The sequence below is a fragment of the Thermobia domestica genome, chromosome 14, assembly GCF_964235325.1.
Source record: "Thermobia domestica chromosome 14, izTheDome1.hap1.1, whole genome shotgun sequence".
Taxonomy (NCBI): Eukaryota; Metazoa; Arthropoda; class Insecta; order Zygentoma; family Lepismatidae; genus Thermobia; species Thermobia domestica.
The window spans coordinates 201138337-201161989 of NC_137467.1; positions in this window are offsets into that span (position 1 = coordinate 201138337).

Here is a 23653-nt window from a genome sequence, read left to right on the forward strand (position 1 = left end):
GATCGCCTCAAGTAGCCGCGTCGTTGCGATCCTTGCTTTTATTTCACATTCACACTTCATGTCTTTACTAATAATACTACCCAGTTATCGAAAACTAATCACCTGTTCTATATAAGCACTGAGCGCGGTTTGGAAAAAAAAAAACTACGAACTTTTTTTTTTTTTTTTTTTTTTTCGAAATCTAAAAATTTACGCTACAAGATAGCCTTACTTGCTATTAAGATGAAAGTGATTCTAAAACAGACACTCCTTAAGTTTTTGGCTTTTGTTTAGCTCTAATATGTCTAAAAATGATACATCTATGAATTCATAGAACTAGTTGACCACCTTGAGAGCAAATTATAATGGGTAGTGTTCAACAAATTGAAAGAAACGAATTATTAGTAGTAGTATTTGTTTCTACTAATAAAGCAAGGGTAAAGAAGAAGTTCGTGTGACAGTATGTAAACAGATTCGTTGATTCAATAATTTTCGTATCTCCTTGGGCGCCAGATCTAATTGGTCTATTTGCTTTTGCATTTGTGTCTCCTGCTGCCATGAAAAGTACTTCCGCAACGGATGGTCTAATCGACGATGAATGACTTTCGGGGTGACGGCCATGAAGCAGCGTCTTTCTTTTGTTTGTTTTGAAATTAGAGCCTCTTCCACTGTTAACACTGGAGATGCATGTGTTTATATGCGTTCCTCCCCCCCCCCCCTTTATGAGTGAGACAAACAGATGCTCTTTGAATAAAACGAGTTATTGTACAGCAACAGTGTTGTCAACTTCTGGTTCATATAATTTTCCGTCAATGAAACGTATGAAGGGGAAAAAAATATACGTATATCTTATTGTATTTTACAATTTCGGAATTTAATAACACTTGATGTATATTAACTTTTTTTGTAAGCATTTACGGAACGAATGAATATTTTAAAACTAATTTCAAATTAATTTACCTCTAAAATGCTACTGTAAAAGCAAGCGGGCGAAGGTCAAGGGCGTCGATTTCTCTGTAACTTCGCGGTGGCCCATTCAGATGTGTGTTTGGTAGCAGACAAGGGTCTAAGAAGGCATACAGCTATATGAGGATTTTAAGACAAATTGAATCCAAATTATGCCAAATATTGTACATTCATAAAAATACATATAACAATACAAATAATTTATATATTCATAAAAGTACATGAGGGCCCACATGAGCATTCCGGCCCCCTAGAATCGGCGCCCTTGGCGAAGGTACACAAATATGCAGGTGTTACACTTGTAATTCAAATAAATAATTATAAAATACCGATAAATAGAGAATAGTCAATTGTATAGTCAGTAGTGTTGCCACGAGACGAGACAAAACCCTTTGAGACGAGACGTCTCGTGAAACGTCTCCTCTCGTGTTTCGACAAATACAAACACAGTTTTTGAAATTCTTTAAAAATTTATTAACACGGAATAAATTATTTGCCTTCGAAATGTATACCAGCATTTATTATTTCAAATGAGGATTATCCTATAAAGAACAAGGAAAACCTAAAGTTATTTTTTAAATGATTCTTTCAACAAACAGCTTTCATTTCCTTTTTTCAATCGATTCAAGTTTAACTATTTTATGACAGTGTTCCAGATTCAAGTACAATGTTAAAGCATTCATCGAGATCAGTGTTTCAGATTTAAATCGGGCGGCTGGTGAGGATATCATGTAAAAAATCCTGTTATAAAAGTACAAGTTCTCTTAATGGCAGGTTTATCAGTAACTAACCATTGTTTCATGGTCTTTCTCGTTCCGAACAAAGACAGAAACATGCCAACCTTTTTCGGTACTGAGTTCTGAAAGGATTCTAGTTTCACAATAAAATTGAGATTTTTATTGTTTTATGATGTTCGAACCCAAGCCATTTTTGAAATCGGAAAGTCACACAGGCCTCTTTATTTGTTGAAGTGGGCCAGAGGTTCTGAAAAAAGGATTTCAGAATGAGTGGGGGAAGACTTGGCTTTCGACTGTACCTATGGTATTGACTAATATTTCTGTCGTAGTAATTAATTACTGGTTCAGTCGAAACTAAGCTGTCGTTGTTGGAAGATTGTAGTCGAGCTGTATGTTGTGCTCTGTTAACCAAACCAAACTTTGTTAAAAGTTGTAATTTTAACCACTTGGCAGAGCAGCTCTTTTTGTGGGCCTGAGTCTTTCTACTGTTGCCACGAAACGAGACATTCCTCGTGTCTCGTGAACGAGACGAGACGAACACATTTTTTCGAGACGAGACAACCTGAAGTCTCGTCTTGTCTCGTCTCGTGGCAACACTAATAGTCAGGTAGGTTAAGTAGATTAAGTAAAGTTATGAAACTTCGTTGCTATTTTGAGGCTCGATTCAGGCCCGTATCCATGGGGGGGCAAGGGGGCCGGCCCCCCCTAAACTTTGGCTCGCCACCATGAAATTTCACGGTAAGCTTGCAAATGAACTATAATATGGTGATGAAGTATAATATGATTGGGTCGGTCCCCCCTAACTTCTACCGCCCCCCCTAAATTTTCGGGCTGGCTATGGGCCTGGCTCGATTCCCAGTAGGAACATGTGTGATTCAGACTCTATGTTAAACAGTAAGTCTATGTCTTGATGCTAATAAAGAATAATCGAATGAAATCTCATTTGCTTTACAAGCGATCGAAACTTTCATTTCGTTGCATTAGGAGAGTATTATTGTGTTTCTATTTTAGAAGTTATGAAATATAAATATATAACAAATGAAGGTAGTTAAACTTTGACCATTACTTAAGTGGTAAATTCACTGCTAACAGGGACGTCATTAACGGGAGATCGACTAGGTCGCGATCCTCTTCCCAACATTTTTGTTGAATGTATGTAAATAAATTAAGACAAAAATGTTTAGTAACATTTTAAAGTCGATTGCATGATAAAATTGTGTGTATTGTTTTCCTTAACTGTCCTAGTGAACATGGGGGGAAATTCCGTCCCGTCCCGTCCCATGTGCTCACGGGATTAACAACGTCTGACACTTCTTTCCTTTACAAAATGTGCGGTAATCCATTCGTTGTTTTGGAGAATACCGTGTGCACGCATAGCTGCGTTTTCGAACATGCATTTTTCAACAGAGTAGGTATGACTTTCTAAGTGACGTTTTTAACCGCACTCTCTACGATGTATTGCTTTTAAGCTGTTGGCCTCTGAAGTTCATGTTCCCACGCTTTCGACACACTGTCACTCCTAAACGGGACGGAGTTTCCCACATGTTCACTAGGACTTTTTTTTTTTTTTGCTTTTTTTAGATGTACTATCATCCGTCCAAGTTTGTCCACGTAGTTACCGTTCACCCTGTATAATATTTTGTCATCACACTGTACGGTAAAGTTGCAATTAGATCTAAAATAGTTGGCTTCTTCTCTACACAGAGCAATGGCGAGGAAAGAAAATAGATCAAATAATAATTTAAATATCTTATCTAATCTATTTTCAATCTTCTACTTCTAATATAAGTAAAATAGAGTTTGTTTGTCTATGTGTCTGCCTGTCTTACTCTTCGTGCGGCCTGGGGACCAGACGAGTGGACCGAGAGTTACCAAATTTGGATCACGGGTACCTTGGTCCAGGCCCCAGACCAACACGAAGCAATTTTTTTAAATTGGACCAGGGGTCTCTGAGGGGGGGGGGGGCGTTTACCGGGACTTGAAAAAGTAGTAGAACTGACCTACTTTATTGTCGAATTCATAGTTTTCGCGTTCGCTGAGATAGGTCTGTGAAGTTGGCCTACCCAAATTAGCTTACCCACTTTTATCTACATGAACCGTTAGTTCCTTGTTAGTTCCCGTTAGTTCTTACAAAAGTATCGTTAGTTCCGTGATTCTAAAGAAATTATACACGAAAACCAATGGGTAGGCCAACTTTACATGTGAAGTTGGCGTACCCAACAACCTTCCCAGATTTTAAGAAATGAATCGTTAGTTCCTAGTTAGTTCCCGTTAGTTCTTACAAAAGTTCCGTTAGTTCCACGATTTTATACAAATTAGAGCATAAACAAAAATGTGTGGGTAGACTAATTTTACATGTGAAGTTGGCGTACCCAACAAACTTTCTCACAGTTTTCGACACAAATCGTTAGTTCCTCGTTAGTTCCCGTTAGTTGTTACAAAAGTTCCGTTAGTTCCACGATTTTATACAAATTAAAGCATAAAAAATATGCCGGTAGGCTAACTTCACATGTGAAGTTGGCGTACCCAACAACCTTCCCCAAATTTTTCGACTTGAATCGTTAGTTCCTTGTTAGTTCCCGTTAGTTCTTACAAAAGTTCCGTTAGTTCCACGATTTTATACAAATTAGAGCATAAAAAATGTGTGGGTAGGCTAACTTCACATGTGAAGTTGGCGTACCCAACAAGCTTTCCCACAGTTTTCGACATAAATCGTTAGTTCCTTGTTAGTTCCCGTTAGTTCTTACAAAAGTTCCGTTAGTTCCACGATTTTATACAATCTAGAGCATAAAAAAATGTGTGGGTAGGCTAACTTCACATGTGAAGTTGGCGTACCCAACAATCTTCCCCAAATTTTTCGACATGAATCGTTAGTTCCTCGTTAGTTCCCGTTAGTTCTTACAAAAGTTCCGTTAGTTCCACGATTTTATACAAATTAGAGCATAAAAAATGTGTGGGTAGGCTAACTTCACATGTGAAGTTGGCATACCCAACAAGCTTTCCCACAGTTTTCGACATAAATCGTTAGTTCCTTGTTAGTTCCCGTTAGTTCTTACAAAAGTTCCGTTAGTTCCACGATTTTATACAATCTAGAGCATAAAAAAATGTGTGGGTAGGCTAACTTCACATGTGAAGTTGGCGTACCCAACAATCTTCCCCAAATTTTTCGACATGAATCGTTAGTTCCTCGTTAGTTCCCGTTAGTTCTTACAAAAGTTCCGTTAGTTCCACGATTTTATACAATCTAGAGCATAAACAAAAATGTGTGGGTAGGCTAACTTCACATGTGAAGTTGGCGTACCCAACAACCTTCCCCAAATTTTTCGGCATGAATCGTTAGTTCCTCGTTAGTTCCCGTTAGTTCAACGATTTTATACAATCTAGAGCATAAAAAAATGTGTGGGTAGGCTAACTTCACATGTAAAGTTGGCGTACCCAACAAGCTTCCCCAAATTTTTCGACATGAATCGTTAGTTACTCGTTATTTCCCGTTAATTCTTACAAAAGTTCCGTTAGTTCAACGATTTTATACAATCTAGAGCATAAAAAATGTGTGGGTACGCCAACTTCACATGTGAAGTTGGCCTACCCATAGTTTTCTGCGTATAATTTCTTTAAAATCGCGGAACTAACGGAACTTTTGTAAGAACTAACGGGAACTAACGAGTAGCTAACGATTCAACGGGGAAAATGTGGGAAAGCTAGTTGGGTACGCCAACTTCACATGTGAAGTTGGCCTACCCATTGGCTTTCGTGTATAATTTCTTTAGAATCGCGGAACTAACGATACTTTTGTAAGAACTAACGGGAACTAACGAGGAACTAATGGCTCATGTAGATAAAAGTGGGTAAGCTAATTTGGGTAGGCCAACTTCACAGACCTCGCTGAGATCAATGGTGAAACTCTTATCCCATTAACTTCCAAATCCACCCCATTCGACTGCGGACCGGGGGATACCGGGGAGGATATCAAGACGTAAAAATAATCCAAATGATCAATATTAGTGTCAAATCGATAGTTTTCGCGGTCACTGAGGTGAATGACTATACTCCCACAGGCGTTGACTTCCAAATACAGCCCCATGCGAGAATGGGTATTTCAACTGGTCTATATATAAAAGGAATTTGTCCTAGACGGGGGAAAAACTGCTAATACTATACAAGTAGTTCTTGTTCGTTTAACTTTTACATTTCTGTTCTCATTATGATACACCAGTGCTCATGGAAACGTAAACAAACACAACAAAAAGGTTTCCAATATAAAATATAACCCCGCACAGAAATACTTTCGCATAGCTGAAAACAAGATCTACTACTCGCTAAAACTGGTTCCGTCCCATCTTCTTTACAAGTCTCGCGAGTATTACACTCATGGAAAGTCAGCGAAACATTTTTTTTTGGGGGGGGGGGGGGGAGACAGACTGATAAATAAGTATATTTTTAGCGCTAATGTTTTTTTTATTATGCGTTGTACGCAACAACAGCTGCTTACTTTGCTACAAAAAAGAACAGTTCAACAAACAATCTATATAACAAGCTCTGCAACAATGTCAGCCGCTTTTGAAGTGGAAGAACAATACACTTAAATTTGCGGTTAACAATTTGTAATGTGTCAGGCACATATTAACAATCACTACTGTAAGTAATAAGAGATAAATTGAAAATATGAAGGTACTTACACTACACAATTGAAAGGTAGCATTTTAGTGATAAGGGTCTTTTAAGACTTATAACAATCAAATATTACTTATTTAATAAGATAAATAAAATATTTAAGTGAATATATAAATGAAAAATCTATACTATAGAAATAAGATATATTTATATACGTACTTGTATGTATGCAAGTCGCTATTAGTCAATCTTGCCCATAACAGCTGGGTTGACAGAGAAACACTAGAGCAGCGTTTCCCAACCGGTGTGCCGCGGCACACTGGTATGCCGTGAATGAGCCGCTGGTGTGCCGCGAGGAAATCGAAATAAAATTATTAATTCCATAGCAATCAAATTGCAAGACATAGGGAAAAATGAGGACCTCTACTACGAATCTACAATTTCAAGTTTCAGACTTTGTTGCTTTTCTGTACATTTTTAAGGTTGAAAAAAAGTATTTGTTATCATTTTATGACCATTATTGCTTCTTTATTGTTGCAGTCTATTTTGTAACTTGAAATTTTAAAATATCATTCAATTTTTTCGACAAACCAAACATGCACATAAATTACTTACATTAGTCTTTTAAAAGATCAAGAGATTTGTTTGTTCGTTCGTTATTTAGTGATCTTCCATGTTAGTGAAAGGTTGGATACAGTTTTCGAAAAAGAAAGTGTACGTTTAAAAACCTGAGTCCAACATTACATTGCAATTGTTTTCTATTTTTAAATTACAATAAAAAAAATAAGCATAATGATTTACCACGGGAGAAAACCAGTGATCGAGCTTTTTGTCTGTGAGAAGATCAGTAATCACAAAAAAAAAAAAATACCACGGTATTGTATAATTACAAATACATAATAATATCTATGAGTGAGTGTGCCGCGAGAATTAAAGTTATACCCATAGTGTGCCGCAAGTTGAAAATGGTTGGGAAACGCTGCACTAGAGGTTAATGAAACGTTTCTAGGCCTCTGCAAGCACCTTCCACAGCGGCTGAAGTAATAACCATATTGAGTTTGGACACTCTTTTATCCTGTAAGTGATCTGCGTGGTCAAACTCACGATGGAACAAAGAATATGAATGGGACGAAAAAAAAGAGGTACAAACAATTCTTTCTGAAAAACATCCTTTCTTTTAGGACCCATACACGGTCCACCGACCACGGTTTGTGCAAACAAGGCTGTTTGTGCAAACAGTTTGACCGTGTATGGTGCTGTGTGAACCGTTGCTCAAACGTTTGTTCAAACTTTTTCCACATCGAACTCGCTCAAAAATTGTTTACACGAACATGATGTTTGCACAAACACGTGGACCGTGTATGGGCATGTTTGTCCACACACGAGTTTTATTTCCGAGTAAGAGGCCTAGTGTACAGACGCTTATTTCTTGCGATATGGCGTCAATGAATAGGAATCAAGAATTCTGGAGATAATTTATTGAACTTTATCGAAATTTACCTGAACTGTGGAAGGTAAAGAGTGAAGATTATATATATATATATATATATATATATATATATATATATATATATATATATATATATATATATATATATATATATATATATATATATATATATATATATAAAACAACAACAGGAATCTGAAAAATGCGGCATACGAGAAATTGGTGGATAAAATGAAGAAAATAGATTAGAAGGCGGATAGAGAGTCAGTGAAGAATAAAATCAATTTTCCAGTATTTCACCATATATAGTTGAATCCATTCGTAAATAATTTTTATAGTCCACAGTCGAACTTATCTCAAGTTCGGATATTATTTAGGTAAATTTTGATGACTAAACTTAGACCGTTTCTTGAACCACTCTTTCATCCACACCCTCTTCTTCCGTTTTGGTTTCGCAGGTCTTTCCGCTTCCAAAGCACAAGCAATTACTATCGCTAAACGAGCTGCTTCAGTGAACATATTTACCCTATCAAACTCAAAATTGAACTGAAGTTTGTGCAAAGAGTTGAACCATGTATGACCGAATGTTTGCGCAGAGTGTTCCCACAAACATGGTGTTTGCACAAACCGTGGATCGTCTATGGGTCACTTTATGTTTCGTAAGGTGCGGAGCTCATTGCGCGTATTTAATTATTAAAGACAGCTGTGATGTTTGGCAAACAGTAAAAACTTCCATGCAGTGGACTCATCAACTCGATGTTATGATTAGTCAATTAACAAAAGCGAAATAAAAATTTGATGAGGTATAAGAGAGAGAAAATGGAGACCCTGTCCGACACTTTACAAAAGTACGACCCCTACTTGTGGTATCGCAGAAGAGATCAAATACAGAGGATTCTCAACAAATGTCAGATACTTTACTTACCTGGGTATTCTAATGGCACTGCACATGTCAGAAAAACTCAACGTAATTTTACATAGAAAAGAACAAATTGAACGTAGCTTTACAAGGAAAGAAGCAAAGAGATAGCTATAGAATTAATTATTTTTACGCCCCACGGTTATGCCTGCTAGGCTAAAGGAGACGGTGATGATCATAAATGAATGAAAGGGTGGAATGAAGAAAGTGGGAGGAAACGGGAGAACCCCGAAGAAACTCACACACGAGTTTGATGACTAATGAAATCTGTAAATTTAATGATCAAACATTGTAGATCTTAGACATAAAGCACGCACAATTTTCTTCATTATACAAGGAATCTCAAGAGAAAATTCTTCCTACATTTGGTCTATCAAGGAAAAAAAAATCCGTGACTCTTTCACAGGAACGGTGGCGCGGTGGCTCAGTGGTAGAGCGTTCATCTCCGGTGCTTGAGGTCCGTGGTTCGATCCCAGCTCGCGCCGTATGGACTTTGTGGTGGACAAACACCGTGCTCGTGTGTTTTCTCGGGGTTCTCCCATTTCCTCCCACTTTCTTCATTTGACTCATTTCTCATTATCACCGTCTCTTTCGGCCTAACCGGCATAAGCGTGGGACGTTAAACTTAAAGATTTCATTTCATTTCATTTTTTCTTTCACAGGAGCAATCACATCTTACTTTCATATAAGCTCAGATGAATATTACAGACAGGAATACTTTCACATATTAGATGTTGCAATCCAGGGTCTGAGACAACAGTTTGACGAAACAGGTGTCAAATATAATCTGAAACTGGAAGGACTTACTCACGGGTGAAGATTGCTAGCAACTAAGAAAAAAAAAAGTATCCAGAAGTGGACATGAAATCACTCAAACTGGAACTGGAAATGTTCCACGAAAAGAGAATAATTTCTTGTATGAGTGAAGCAGTGGCTTTCTTCAAGGCTTTTCAGCCAGAAGAAAAAGAAATTATGAAAATTGTAGAAATTATGAATTGATACATTTATTGCTTGTCTTTACCCAGTTTCAGTTGTAAAACGGAAAGAAGTTTTAGTCCTCGATGATTGTACTTTGCTGAATAAGAAAAGCCTTAACTATGTGACTATATGTCGTGCTCATCAACATATTTTGGATACGATAAAAGATTGGCTGAACTATTCATCTTAAGAAACGACATAAGGAAAACAATCTTTGCCAACGGACAACTTGAATCAAAACTTCTCCCTAAGACATAACATACGAATTATCTTGTAATTTGCTTATGTTCTATTTTTACGTTATTTTAGAAACTGAATTATTTCGTATTAACCCTAGAAAACCCAGGGGGTGGGGCAAATTTTGTCCGCGAGTTTTTTTATTTAGTTTATATGGATAATTAAATAGTTATGTATTCAGAATTCTGCTTTTTTTTTGTTATTGTTCCTTTTGATGTAAGGTTCATTTTCACTCTCTTTCAACTGGGTTATAGTACATGGTTTCTTTCCTTTAAAAAAATGTACAGGATGATTTGATCCCCCTTGGTCATAGGTACTACCCATCTCTGCTTCTCTCTTTGCAATCAAAAATCCTTTCATTTGTTTCTTTGTCTAAAACTTGTATTACTTTTTTAAAAATGTTACTTTTCGGTTTTATATAAACACTCAGGCTTTCATAGAACCTATCGAGTGTTAATTATAATCCTGGTTTTCTGTAAAATATTTTAAGAAATTTGGTGTAATATATAAGCAGTTTTACGCACTGTATTTAGCATGTCTTTTATTTATTTATTTATTTATTTATTTACAAATGAAAAGCACAATTCATTGAATAGTTTCTTTCTTGAAATTTAGTTTAACACGTTAACTCAAATTGAACAAAGATACTTTGAAAGCTTCCGATGTGCATTGTCTTGTCCATCTCCGTTGTACTGCATCTGTGATAGAGGCTTCCAAACTTTGATGTTTGTGATATTATAACATCCTTAGTTTGCAACATTGAATAATAAATGTGGAATTTTAAGTTTTCGTGTAACATATTGATGTGAAATATTAATAACCTTACGTAGTGTCATTTGAAAAAACTATAACATTATACTGGGATGGCAACACTGTTCATTGGGTGGTTTCGTTTAATACGTAAAACGATGTTCCCCTCCTTATAGTTGCTTTATGCAAAGTTTCGCTTTTCTTTCTCTTCTTGTTTCTCCGTTTTCACGGGTGTTCCACATAAATTGTCCACCCTGTATATTAGCGTTGATCCATCTCCTTTAGCCTAGCCGGCATAAGCGTGGGACGTAAAACTTAAAGATTTCATTTTATTTTTATTAGCGTTAATCACCCGCTTCGCTGGATCGAAATAAACACTTTAAATTGACAATTCCTTGTGATGTGTTTGGTAAAAATGACAGTAAAAATTAAGTGTTGCTATTCTGGGCTCAATTTGGATTGAAACGGCATCGGAAGTGTCACTGTTCATCTCAGCGACGCTGAAAACTATGAATTTGATACTAAACGGCGTGACAAATATCTTGGCATTTGGAGGCGGCACTCCAAGTTCTCTTTAAACGCTGCTAGCAAATGAGAGGCCAGCAGTATTGCCACGTTTATTTTGTACACATCTACGTCTATCCTCTACCACCTGATCGCGCTTTAGTTCCTCTGCTTAGCCATAGCCACCACATCCCTTAGCATTCGGCAACATCGCGTCAGAGCTTGCATTTTATTTGTTTAGCTGAAATGCCCAGATTTTGTCATAGGCTTTAATATCGGTCAATTTCGGTCATTTTTATATCTGCCCCTCCTCCAAGTTGCACCGTCGAAGTGAAATGATAAAAATACTCTCAGACCCGAATTTCATCTATGTTGAAAATTTGGTCGAGATTGGTCAGGTGGCTCAAGCGGGGCGAAGTCACAAATATGGTCACTTTCATATATATATATATATATAATAGCAAATTCGTTAATATTTTTCTGTAATATTTGTATATCACATCCCAATTTTAAAATGAATGCCTACAAAATAAAAAAAACCAAGGCATAATTTTGTGGAGGAGAGATGCAAAGACGGTTTCGCCATTATTACCGATGTGACTTTCCTCATAGAACTCTGGAACCACCACTGATTGGCTATCTATGGACGTTATAGATATTTTCCTTTTGAGTAAAATATTCTTGGAGATAGCAACACTTGTTTGACCTTGGCAAAAATAACATGTTTATTGGAGTTTACTACTTTTCTTCTTCGCTATTTTCATTTCTTTTTTCTCTATTCAAATGAATTAGAAAAAGAAAAAGAAAGATAGAAGAAGCCATTGTTAGTTGTGTTAATTGCTTTGTTTACTCCGCTCGTTTGAAAATAAATGTTGTACGTAAAGAATCAAAAACTTGTTTTTGACAATTTTAGTTTTGCAAAGGCATTAGATAGTTCAACAGAAACAAACAACATGAAACTAAAATAACGTAGAATGACGCATTCAGTACTTCATCATTCAAAACATTATTTGTTTTCAAATTTAACAAAACACAATTTCTAAAGCGTTTCTTCTGAAGGAGGGGAGATCGAACTTACTTGTAGCGGTTTTATTCTAGTTGGTCTAATTTGTTGACTTCCAAACTGTGAGAAGTGTTATGGAACCACAAAATCCTTCCATCTTTCTGTCGACAGGCATCAGAGTAGAAGATAACTATGCCAAGGGACAGTGTTTATGGCATTTGATCGAAGCTGGCGCTTCGAATTCTCTTAAAATAATGCCAGCAAATGAAAGGGCTACGGAATTGGCAGACAATGAAATGCATGTCATCTGCTTATAGTGCATTTACGTAATAGAAATGCAGTTCGGCAAATTTCTTTCAAAATTCCATGTTGATTTTTGCAACAACATCCCTTCCTCTCTTCATACCTCTTTTGACCGCATATACGAGGTTTCAACGTCTTAACACTTACTGTGTCTGTTCCTTCTCATCCTAATACTATGGCTAATATGAAACAGATGTCAGGCAATATATGAACAAAGAAGTTGGTCTTGGGAACAGGGGATCGACCAGTAACTTAAAGGATAGCATTTGGAACTGTGGCAAGTAAGACTCCACGTGGAGTTGACAAATGACTCTCAATCGTTTCAAATGAGGGTTCTGGTTGGTTAGTCCCAGTTCCTCAGATCTGGGGATCCTCAGGTCTGGCCACTGTTAGTGTCGAATTCATAGTTTTCGGGGTCTCTGAGACGAACAGTGACACTTTCGATGACCTTTAAATCCAAATTCACCCCTTTATGTTCAAAATTGAACGTATTTTCCCCATGGAAAGAATGGGTATTCTGTTAGTATTTTCTATTATTAAATATTCATTAATGTTAAAATGCATATCATTTAATTTGAGGTGGAAATGCTATATTTGAGGCTAGACTTGATAAAATTAAGCTTCTTAGGAGTTTGGTTTACCAAGAACTAAACCAAACAACTCCTTCATTTGGTGTACACTGTGATACTATTTCTATTTACTCCTTAACAATGTTTGTATCTGCAATATGTTATGTTTCCTTTAGGCCAATTGATTTACATTGGGGATTACTTATCTGCTTAAAATGGCTGCAAGTTTAATTGTTTTATTTTTACTGATTTCTTCAAATGTATTAGCATTTTGTATCAGTTATTTCCATTATTATCAACAAAGCAAACAATTTCTTTCTCTCTACATTGAATATTAAGCCTTTCCTTCTCATAGCTGCTGGCAGTTGACACGCTTAACCTTTAAACACCGAAGGACGCAGCTGCTGCGTCAAGGCTTTAAACATCAATAGCTCAGCACCTAATTAAGCTAGAAATATAATTTTGGTATCAATGTGTTCCTGAAGGATGAACCTTGCCGCCGATATGCATCTTATATACGTCGGGGTATCACGGCGGAGAAGGGAAGGGTAAATATCGTGTTTTCTGCATCAGGTTTTTGGGGGCATTCCCCCCTTTCGTGATACAGTCATAAAAATTAGTATGTGAAGCAATGAAGTAGTCCACTACACGCTAATACCCTGCTAAAGTTGGCCATTTTTTTTAGTGTCAGTTTTTTTTTGACGTAAATTACATTTATTTTCAGAACGGTTCCATATAAGACAAGATATCTTTTCACTGAATTAGTCTCCACAAACATTGCCTCGTTGGAATATGTATTTCCACAACCTTTTCAAATGTATCAATGATAACTCTGTGAAAATTAGGGAGGTTACCAGGGCTGACAACATGAAGGTCTGCGAGAGCCCTTCGAAAATGCTATACAGAGCGTTTTTATAGGAATTTTGTTCTGAATTTTTATCTCGCTTTGTATTCCAGCAATGGCTGTCATTTTTTCTATTATTGTTACAAATGTATTGTCTACACATTAGCTTTATTTTATCAGCGTAGAGTGACTGTAAGCCCCCCCCCCAAATATTTTTTCATATTTTTAAGACTTTTGTTTCTTCTATGAACAGGACTGGAATTGCACAAGTTTTACCTCGTTAGAATCAGTGTTCCATAAGCTTTCTAACAAGGTATCAATTATTACTCTGTGATAATTAGAGGGTTCACCAGGGCTCCCGACATAAGAGTCTACGTTTTTGTTGAGATCCCTGTCTGGTATACAAAGGTTAAGGTGGATCACTAGGTGTTCTCGGTGCTATGCTAAACGCTGACTGAATAGTGCGGCGTTGCCAGAAGGTGTCAGGTATTTACTAATGCCAAGATAATAATGGAAGTAATCATAGAATTCTGCTTGGATACTTATCGAAGAAATTAGTTTTCGACCCTTGCCGCAATCTCGTTTCTCGAACTGCAACGCTAGAATCCAGGAATTTTCTTATTGTGACTACTACAGTAAACGTACAAATTTGGCAACAACGCATTATGGCGTTTTGCGCAAGTTTCGTTTCAAAATCTATTTCCTTAAATGTAAATTAATATTTAAATAAAATATGAAACATAACACGAGAAACGCTCAACAATATATCTATTTTGTGATAAGATTGTTACTTTAAAATACTTTACACATAAAAATAAATATTTCATAAAACAGAGCACTTCTACTAAGATCCAACAGCAAGTGCCGTCTTGTGTGCTCATTGTAAAACGAATCAACTATTTTTTTTATTTGTTACATTTTTCGATACCAGGAGAGACAACCAAATGAATCATTGTCTTGTGCTGTAGCTGAAACATTACACTATCTTATAGTACAATATTTATAATATGTGACGTTTCATTGCGCAATAGTTAAGGAAACGAACTAAAATATGTACTGACTTCCGGGAGGTGATCCACCTTAAAGACAAGACCGAACGTCATACTTGAATAATTGTGATGTATGAAGTCATATAGAGGCAAAGTTCATTTAAACTTTGTTGATTGCAAAAGAAGAAATTCTTCGCGTTTTAATTTAAAGTACATTGTTGAATGAATGAATACAGTTCCAAATGTCGCAGTGACAACACCACTGTTTCCATTGTTTGTGCAACTATTTTTAAAAGAAAAACAATACTAATTAGTGATTACAAATATCAATGAAAAAAAAAAAGCTCGAATAAGAGAATAGGGCTATGTCGTCCCTCTCGAGACAAAAGGGCGTATCTCATTTTCTTAACTTTTCCAGGGTTTTCCAGGGACTCATTTTCTTAACGGTAAGTTTAAACCTTTTGTTATGGTTTGTTCTGTCGTCATCTTTTAAAATTTAGTTTGATTTCCTCCGTTTCAGATATATAACTTACGAAATAAAATTAAATTTTGACAGAACAAGGTAGAATAAATTTATAATAACATCTTTAAACTTGTCTCGTGGAAAACTTTTTTTTTTTAAAAAAAATAAGAGATACGCCCATTTGTCTCGAGAGGGACGATAAGAAGAAAGATTTAGTAATACATTACAATCGCCAAATTTAAATATACTTATATATAATAATGACACTACTGCCAATCTTGTTAACATGGCTTTCTTCCTGGCAGTTCTACTCTCACAAATTTATCTTCATTACTTTCGGAAGCAATTCAATCTCTGTACAATAATACACAACTTGATGTAATCTATCTAGACCTAACTAAAGCTTTTGATCACATTGACACCTCTTCTTCATAAACTAGCACATAGATTTAATATTCACGGTAACTTCTTCTCATTGTTATGAGACTATCTCACTGAACGTGAACAGCGTGTTGTTCTCTCTGGATCTGGGGGGCCGCGGTGCCTCAGTGGTAGAGCGTTCACCTCTGGTGCTTGGGGTCCCGGGTTCGATCCCAGCCCCCGCCAAGTGAACTTTGTGGTGGACAAACACCGTGTGCGAGAGTTTTCTCGAGGTTCTCCCGTTTCCTCCCACTTTCTTCATTCCACCATTTCATTCATTTCTCATAATCACCGTCTCCTTTAGCCTAACCGGCATAACCGTGGGACGTAAAACTCAAAGATTTCATTTCATTTCTCTCTGGATCTGCTTCGAATTTTGTTCCTGTTCTCTCTGGTGTTCCCCAGGGTAGTGTTCTGGGCCCACTTTTTTTCTTCTCTTCATAGATGATCTCCCGTCTTATCTTAAGTTATCTGACACCAAAATTCTTCTTTTAGCTGACGACTGCAAATTATTTCGAGAAATTAGGACAGCTCAGGATGTGATTGACCTGTAAAAAAAACTCTCAGATCTTCTGGACTGGTGTAGCATGTGGAATCTAAAAGTAAATTCCTTAAAATCTTCTACTATTACATTTTCTTAAAGAAAAACAAAATCCCTTCTACCTACTTCATTGGAGATGATCCTATTGCTAAGGTCTCATCTCAGAAGGATCTCGGGGTTGTGTTCGACGAAAGACTTCTGTTTACTGATCACATTGCTGCCATGACCAAGAGTGCTATGCGATTATTAGGTCTCCTGTACAGGTTTACAGAGATTAGGGATATTCAGCTTTAAGTATATTCTATAAAACGTTTGTTTCAACCAAAATAGAGTACTGTTCCACCATTTGGAATATCAAATCTCTCTCGCATTAACTCAGTTCTAAATTTCTTTCTTGCCATTGTCAGGAAAAGAATACCTTCTCTACGCTGTTTAAGTAAACCTGAATTGTTGACTGTTCTTGGCATCCGTACACCATCTCGTCGCATGGTACTTGATATGATGTTTCTTCATAGAATTCTAGATGGGAAACTTAGAACTGAACAACTAATCTCTAAATTTAATATTCGGTACCTGCAAGAAGAACTAGAAATAGTGAACTACTTCATTGCAACACGCCTCGATTATCAATTATTCAGCGTTCTTTATTCCATAGACTGGCTTCTGAATTTAACTCCATTGCTTCTGACGTGGATATTTTTAAATCCGAGAATGTATTCCGACAGGAAATTATTGCTACACTTATGGAACCTTAGTTTTATTTCAATTTGTTATTGCTACACTTATGGACCTTTATATAGCTTTTTGTTTACACTTGTTATTATTAATTTTATATTCTATGTTATATAGTTTCAGTGTAAAATGGCTGCCTTGCTGTGTCTGGAACTTTGGCAAATAAATAAATAAAATAAATAAATAAATAACCTGGTGTCTTCTTCGTAAACAATGATATTTTTATTTCACGCCTCCTGTTTTTCTCATGATAAAGACAACGTGTTACACATATAGCGCCTGTAAAGTTTACTAAAACTGAATTATAAATGGTCATTACAAATGGGGCTTTGTTTATAATTTCACACTTTATTTCTTCACGTCCTCCAGGTTGCGAATCACTGTTATAGAGTTAAAATATAAATCATGTATGAATTTGTGATTTCGAAATTACCAGTCTTTCTTACGGTAGCTATGTTTTTACTGTACATCATAGAAGCTACGACATTACCGTACGAATACGATAATTCCGTATAATATTCATCACTGATAAGTATTGACATTCTTGGAATTGTATAACCATTTTACTATTTCTCGAAATATATCGATATGAATATAAAACTTAAGTCAAATGGTACGAATATGGAATTACTTGAGTTTTAACAACAGCGCTGGAAAACAAGTGTTAGTAGAACTCGAGTTTTCCATTTATAATAGAAGTGAAAAAATGTTTCTTTCTTGCGCTTTTAAATCTTCCGCTAGGTGTCGCAGAGGTGAATGCACTGCTTGAAATCTATAATGCAATTTCCTTTGCACTCTGCAGTTTCCAAGGCTATCTACGCGAATGAGGTAGCTGAAACAAAAACGAAATATCTGCATGCCTTTTATGAGTTAATTTCAACTACCGCCATTTGCAAGGAAGCCGATTGCAGGGCTGTGACCACGCATACTACCAAACACAATGCCTGCAGTCATTCAACCCCCTCTTTTTCTGTTTGCTTGTTTGTTTATGTTCTTCACAGGGAAGAATAAAAAAAAAAAGCTCAACACAAAACACTTTTATGACTCTTTGGGGATTTTCCATTCACTTAATCAGCTCTTATGGCCTATAACGTTCTTCAAGCATCTTAGCATCATGCATTTCATGGATCGAACTTCCAAAGAACATCCAGTCGACAATGCTTTGGGTGTGTACTGTATAATCATGGAGAAAACACTATAGTTCACCTTTCTTTGAAAAGATAAGATACTCTATCCACATAAAAATTAATTCAAAGAAATATAAACGGACTTTTTTCCCAGAAAATGTTCCGGGATAAGATGAGAGGAAGATTTATTTCATTTTATTTATTTGAATTTTAACCTCTCATGATTATGCACCGAGGCTAAGAGCGATGATGAGATGGACAATAACAGTGGAATGGAGTGTGTTGGGATTCGAAGCCGTAACTCCTGTATAAAAGTGGAGTACATTAAGAATATAGCAACGATTTCTTTTACGCACGAGGCAAGAGAGACGGTGATAATAGTTGAATGAAGAAAGTAAGGAGAATTCCTAGAAAACCCATGCACACGGTGTTTACCCAACATAAAGTTCACTTGAGGGGGTCTGGGATGAACAGGGATCGATGCCATGCACCAAACGCGAGCATTCTACCATTGAGCCACTGCAGTCCCAATATAGTCAGAGGGAGATGAGCTTTAATAAAGGATTGTTTCTTTCGGCATAGTAACAATATGAAAGGAGCTAAGTGAAAAATTTGAATGGGCCACAGAGTCTCAAGTCGTACTACATACCGCGTCCAATTGAACCATGCCATGCGGAAGCAACTGTGACCTCCCCAAATAAGGATGAGTGTTTGCTGCTGCCTAAAATATGGCCGTCTCTCTAGTCGGATGACAGCAAGCGAACGAACCGTGCGTAAAAACGTGATCTGTTTCCTTTGCTTTCAAGGTAAACAGCTTGTTCCCGCTTCTTTGGCTGTTTTTGTGACAGACGCACTTTTTTTTTTTTTTTTTTTTTTTTTTATCGGTACACACTATCTCGCATCGCATGTTTTATTGCACACATTCCGGACTGTTAAACAACGCACTATTTCCTGGAAATAGATAGCTTTTTGTTTTTCTGATAAAAATTCTGTTGTTTATCGGTTTGAGCAGAATAATTGCATCGTGTTGTTAAGCTAATATCAAGGTTGTTTTCAAAAATCTATTTTCTTTCTTTTTTTTTTCCTGTTTTAATTTGTTTTCTCTTGTTTTAACAATTCGAAGCACAGTTGGCAATATTCGTTGTGTGATATGCTTACAAGGCACACAACTATTTAATAGAGCTTGACTTCCGGACCAAATAGAACTACCTTACTGATTATCACATTCAGCAACAACAACTCTATAAAGCAATACTACAACGTCTAATTTAAGATCTCTTATTAAAACGATCTGCGTTACGGCAATGGGAAGGTATCCGTGGATGTGGAGATCCACAGGCAGTGGCGTATTTACGAGGTTTCCGGGCTTAAGCCCCCCCCCCGAAATCTTACTTACTATAGTAAAGTATATGAAATATCTTGCAGAATTTTCACATTTTCAGGCAAAGCCCCCCTCGAAAGTTAGCAAAGCCCCCCTGAAACAAAATCGTAAATACGCCACTGTCCACAGGTATCCGCATAACTATAGCTTTTAGCGGATATAGTTTTACTTTTTTTGAGGATGGCAAATAAAATTGCGGATGTTCAGGAAAAGACAGGAATTTTTGTGATCATTTTTGGACGCACTATTTTTGATTTCTTGTAAATGTTAAACAACTGTGTTTAGTACACTTCGGGACAAGTGCGAAATTCTTTCCTACTCTATGTTTTTTTTTTCATGTGACTTTGTGTTGAGGTGCTTCTCTCACAATGACCTTTCATCTTCTTTTCGTCTGTATTCTGAAGAAAGACGTTCATGCCTCATATGTAATGAACATAAATACATCAGATCCACAACTGTTCTAAGTCGGTACATTTATTTCGAAGCTGGAAATCAATTCGTTGCAGTCTAATATATTATTAAGTATTTTGTACACTCCGTATCAAAAAAATCGCGAGAGTTAACGCCGTGCAGTTAGGCCACCCAATATACAATTTCTTATCCCATAATCGTGTCAGGTAAAGAGACCCCCCTCTCTCTCCTCCTTTTTCTCTCCCATACTAAAATTAGCTAACAATATGAGCGCAATTCTAATTTCAAACTAGACATGTATTAGTTTCGATAAAATGAAATAACAAACCGAGACGAAATAAGATTCATAAGTTGATGTAGAGAGAAACTCAAACACACACAATGAAAAACTGAAACAAATTGATGCCCATTACACAGAGATTCAGAAATGAGACAGAGCGAGAGAGAGAGACAGAGAGAAACAGAGAAGAGGAGAGAAGAAGAAAACGAAAAGGAACAAACAGATAAAAATGTGGAATTCAAACGTAATAAGAAAACCTAACATTATAAAATTCCGTTTCTAGAAATCCAACAGTAATATAGAAATAACGTTTGTTTTTACATATTGGCTCAGAACTATTCGAGTATATAGAAGATGCTTTAAACATTCATTAAGTCACTTTCATAAAGGATAGCACACTCAATTTCCAGTAGAACTGTAGATTTCCGAGACATCTAGGATAATGTCAAAAGTTTCATGCATATGTTTTGTTTCCGCGTGGTTCGATTGCAAATTCGGTAGTGTTCATTGGACGTACTGATCCAAAATACATTCTAATAAAACCAGTAGGTGGCGTTGGTCATATCATCCATTTCAGACTACTAATACAAACTGAACAAAAAAATAAAAACAAAAAGAAAAGAAGAAGAAAGAAAGAAAGAAAAATTGAATGAGTGCTATTTTACTGCTAAATTCTTATTAGAAATACTCTGTATCGTAATGAAAAGTTACAAATGTTCGAAAGGAAAAGTTTATGTTTCTCATAAATGTAGCATGTTTCAAATTTCAACGTGAACAAAACATATTGAATTTTAGGATGGAAACAATTTTTTGTCGAACTAGTATAAATAAAATTTTGTTTTCAAATAACAAAAGAGGTTACCATTTTCTAGTCTTTTCCGAAGACTTATCTGTTCCGAACATCCAGCATCGATGTGCTCTCTTGCGGATATAACGTAATTTGCACAGAAGGAATGAACAGGCTAGAGCTCAAACGGATTATCGTGTCAGTCGAATGATGTTGGTTAGGTTATAGACCACCACTGAGTCGATGATTCAAACCCGTAGTGACCCGGTAATTCGACTGAGACTCGGTAACCTAGAGAATAAAATAGTGATTTCCCTTATTCCCTTGCGTTTAAACACTATTTCTATCAGAGATGACGAGGACTGGAGATGTTATCCCCAGAGCACGAAAACACGACACCCAAGTTCCCAGTTAATTAGATTTTCCAGACCAAGTATATCGCGCTCTTGCTCGGTTTTAAAGGAGCAGTTCGAGTTAAAAACAAGTTTGGTGCAATAGAAAGAGAAACAAAAAATAAGAGACCCGTATTTTTTTATATCTTGATAGGCCGTCTCGTTCAGCTTCTACAGGCATTTGTTTTTGATGAATCGTAAATGGTAACGTCATTGGTGGGACGCGAGAAACTCAATGTGAGTCAGCAACCACTCCCTTGTACGCAGCTGATAAACCTTTAATAGTGCATTGGATTTAATAGATTGTGTTTTGGATTTGTTAGCAGTCTTGCTCTGTGTTGATTTCTTGATGGAAGTTTCTGTTAGTTGTTTTTCCTATAGCATTAGTATAAAAAAGAGTAGAGAGAGAGAGAGAGAGCAGTAATTACGTTTGTTGTGCGAAACAGTGTTTCTTCCAGACATGTTTTTAGGGTGGCACTGTCTCCCGGAGCTCTGAGAGATTCCCCCGGAGGAGAGCAAAATAATACGTCTATAATGTAATAAATATAATAGTACTGTGTAAAAATAATGTGCCTCTCCGAATACTAAGTGTCCCCCCTCCGGAATTTTTTTTTCCTGAAAGAAACACTAGTGTGAAGTAGAAAACACATGTTAGTACAGCGCGTGCTGTATCTGTGAAGTGAAGTAGAAATGCCTAACACCTGCTGTGTTTTCGGTTGTAATTCTTGTGCAATTAAAGCTGAGGACGTAAAGTATCTTTTCTTACGTTTCTAAGTTATGAGAAATCACCAGATCGATATAAATCATGGCCCAAGAAAATCAATGAAAAAAAAGAAGAAGAAGAAAAAAAAGAAACCAAATAAAATAACTCGTGTTCCAAACATCTTGAAGAGCTTGTCTTCGAGAAGTCAAGTTTACCGAAAGAAAAGTTAATGCCAGTGGCGGATCTAGGCTGGAGCCGGGGGCCTAGACCCCCCAGTTTTTGAGTGACAAAATTGATTTAAGCTATTATTTAGATATTTTTGAAAGTTTTTAGTAAACATGATATACATATCATAGTCTGGGTTCTGACTCCCCCCCTCTGAGTTTTTACCGTCTAGATCCACTTCTGGCTAATGCCAGGATAATTATTTACACGCAAACTGATGAAGAATGCTGTTCCAACTATATTATTGAAAGGTTTAAAATCCGAGCCATTGAACAAGCACCGATCTATGTCCAGTTACCAACATACAAATATCGTACAAGACGCAATTGATGGTTGTAGTCAAGACGAAGCATTAGAGAGTAATAGAGACGATGTCACTCATGATTCTGAAGATATTGCTTTAGAAATAAGCTATACAATATGAATTAGGGAGTGAAATATACCGACTTGTAGAAGGAATCAGTGACGATGACTGTCCCTCAAGACATTGATCCATCGTTTAATTTCTCTGTATCATGTGACAATGATGATGAAACGGGTGATGAGAGTTGTTCCGCGGACAGCTTCGAGAATAAAAGAAATTTAACCGGTGAAGTGTTTTTCGTATTCTGGCAAACTTTACAGATGTTATTTCATTTTTGCCTCATATGTTACGCTCCTGTACATACCTTGAAGCACAAAATTATAAGGTCAGCGTTAAAAATTGCAACAAAACGTGAAAATGAACATACTTATGTTTGTGAATCGGAAGAATGATTAAAGAAAAGGTACTTAGGTGTTGCAGCAATCTCGTCCGCCATCTATTTACATATTGGTTTCGATTTTTTTTTTGAAACGCTGAACTCATGCTTTATAGGATATGTTTTATAATATAAAAACGTTTGTACAGCCCACAATCAGATATCATTTTCTATATGCAGATGATATTTGTAAGTCTTTGCAATCAGTTCTGGAAAAGGAAACCGCACTTAGAACGTGCCACCGCACCTCTCACAAACGAAATGCTTGGCACTGTGTAGTATGTAAGCCTGCTCTCGCTCTTTGCCCACCTATGACGTCATCACAAAATCTTTCTTCCTCTGTTATTCGCTAACGACTGAACGTATCGCGATCAAACAAACACCATTCCTTTTAGAATTTTCAACTCTACAAATGGAAATGAATTGTAAAAAATGCATTTCTAAGTCGAACTGCTCCTTTAACTTTGGAACACGCACACGCACATGAAGTGCGTGTTTGTGGGAGTGAGAGGAGGCGAGAAGTGAAAGATGGAAATACAGGATAGGGGAACGTCCAGAAAGAGGGAGAGGAAGGACGAATATAAATATGAAACATTCTTATCATTACAG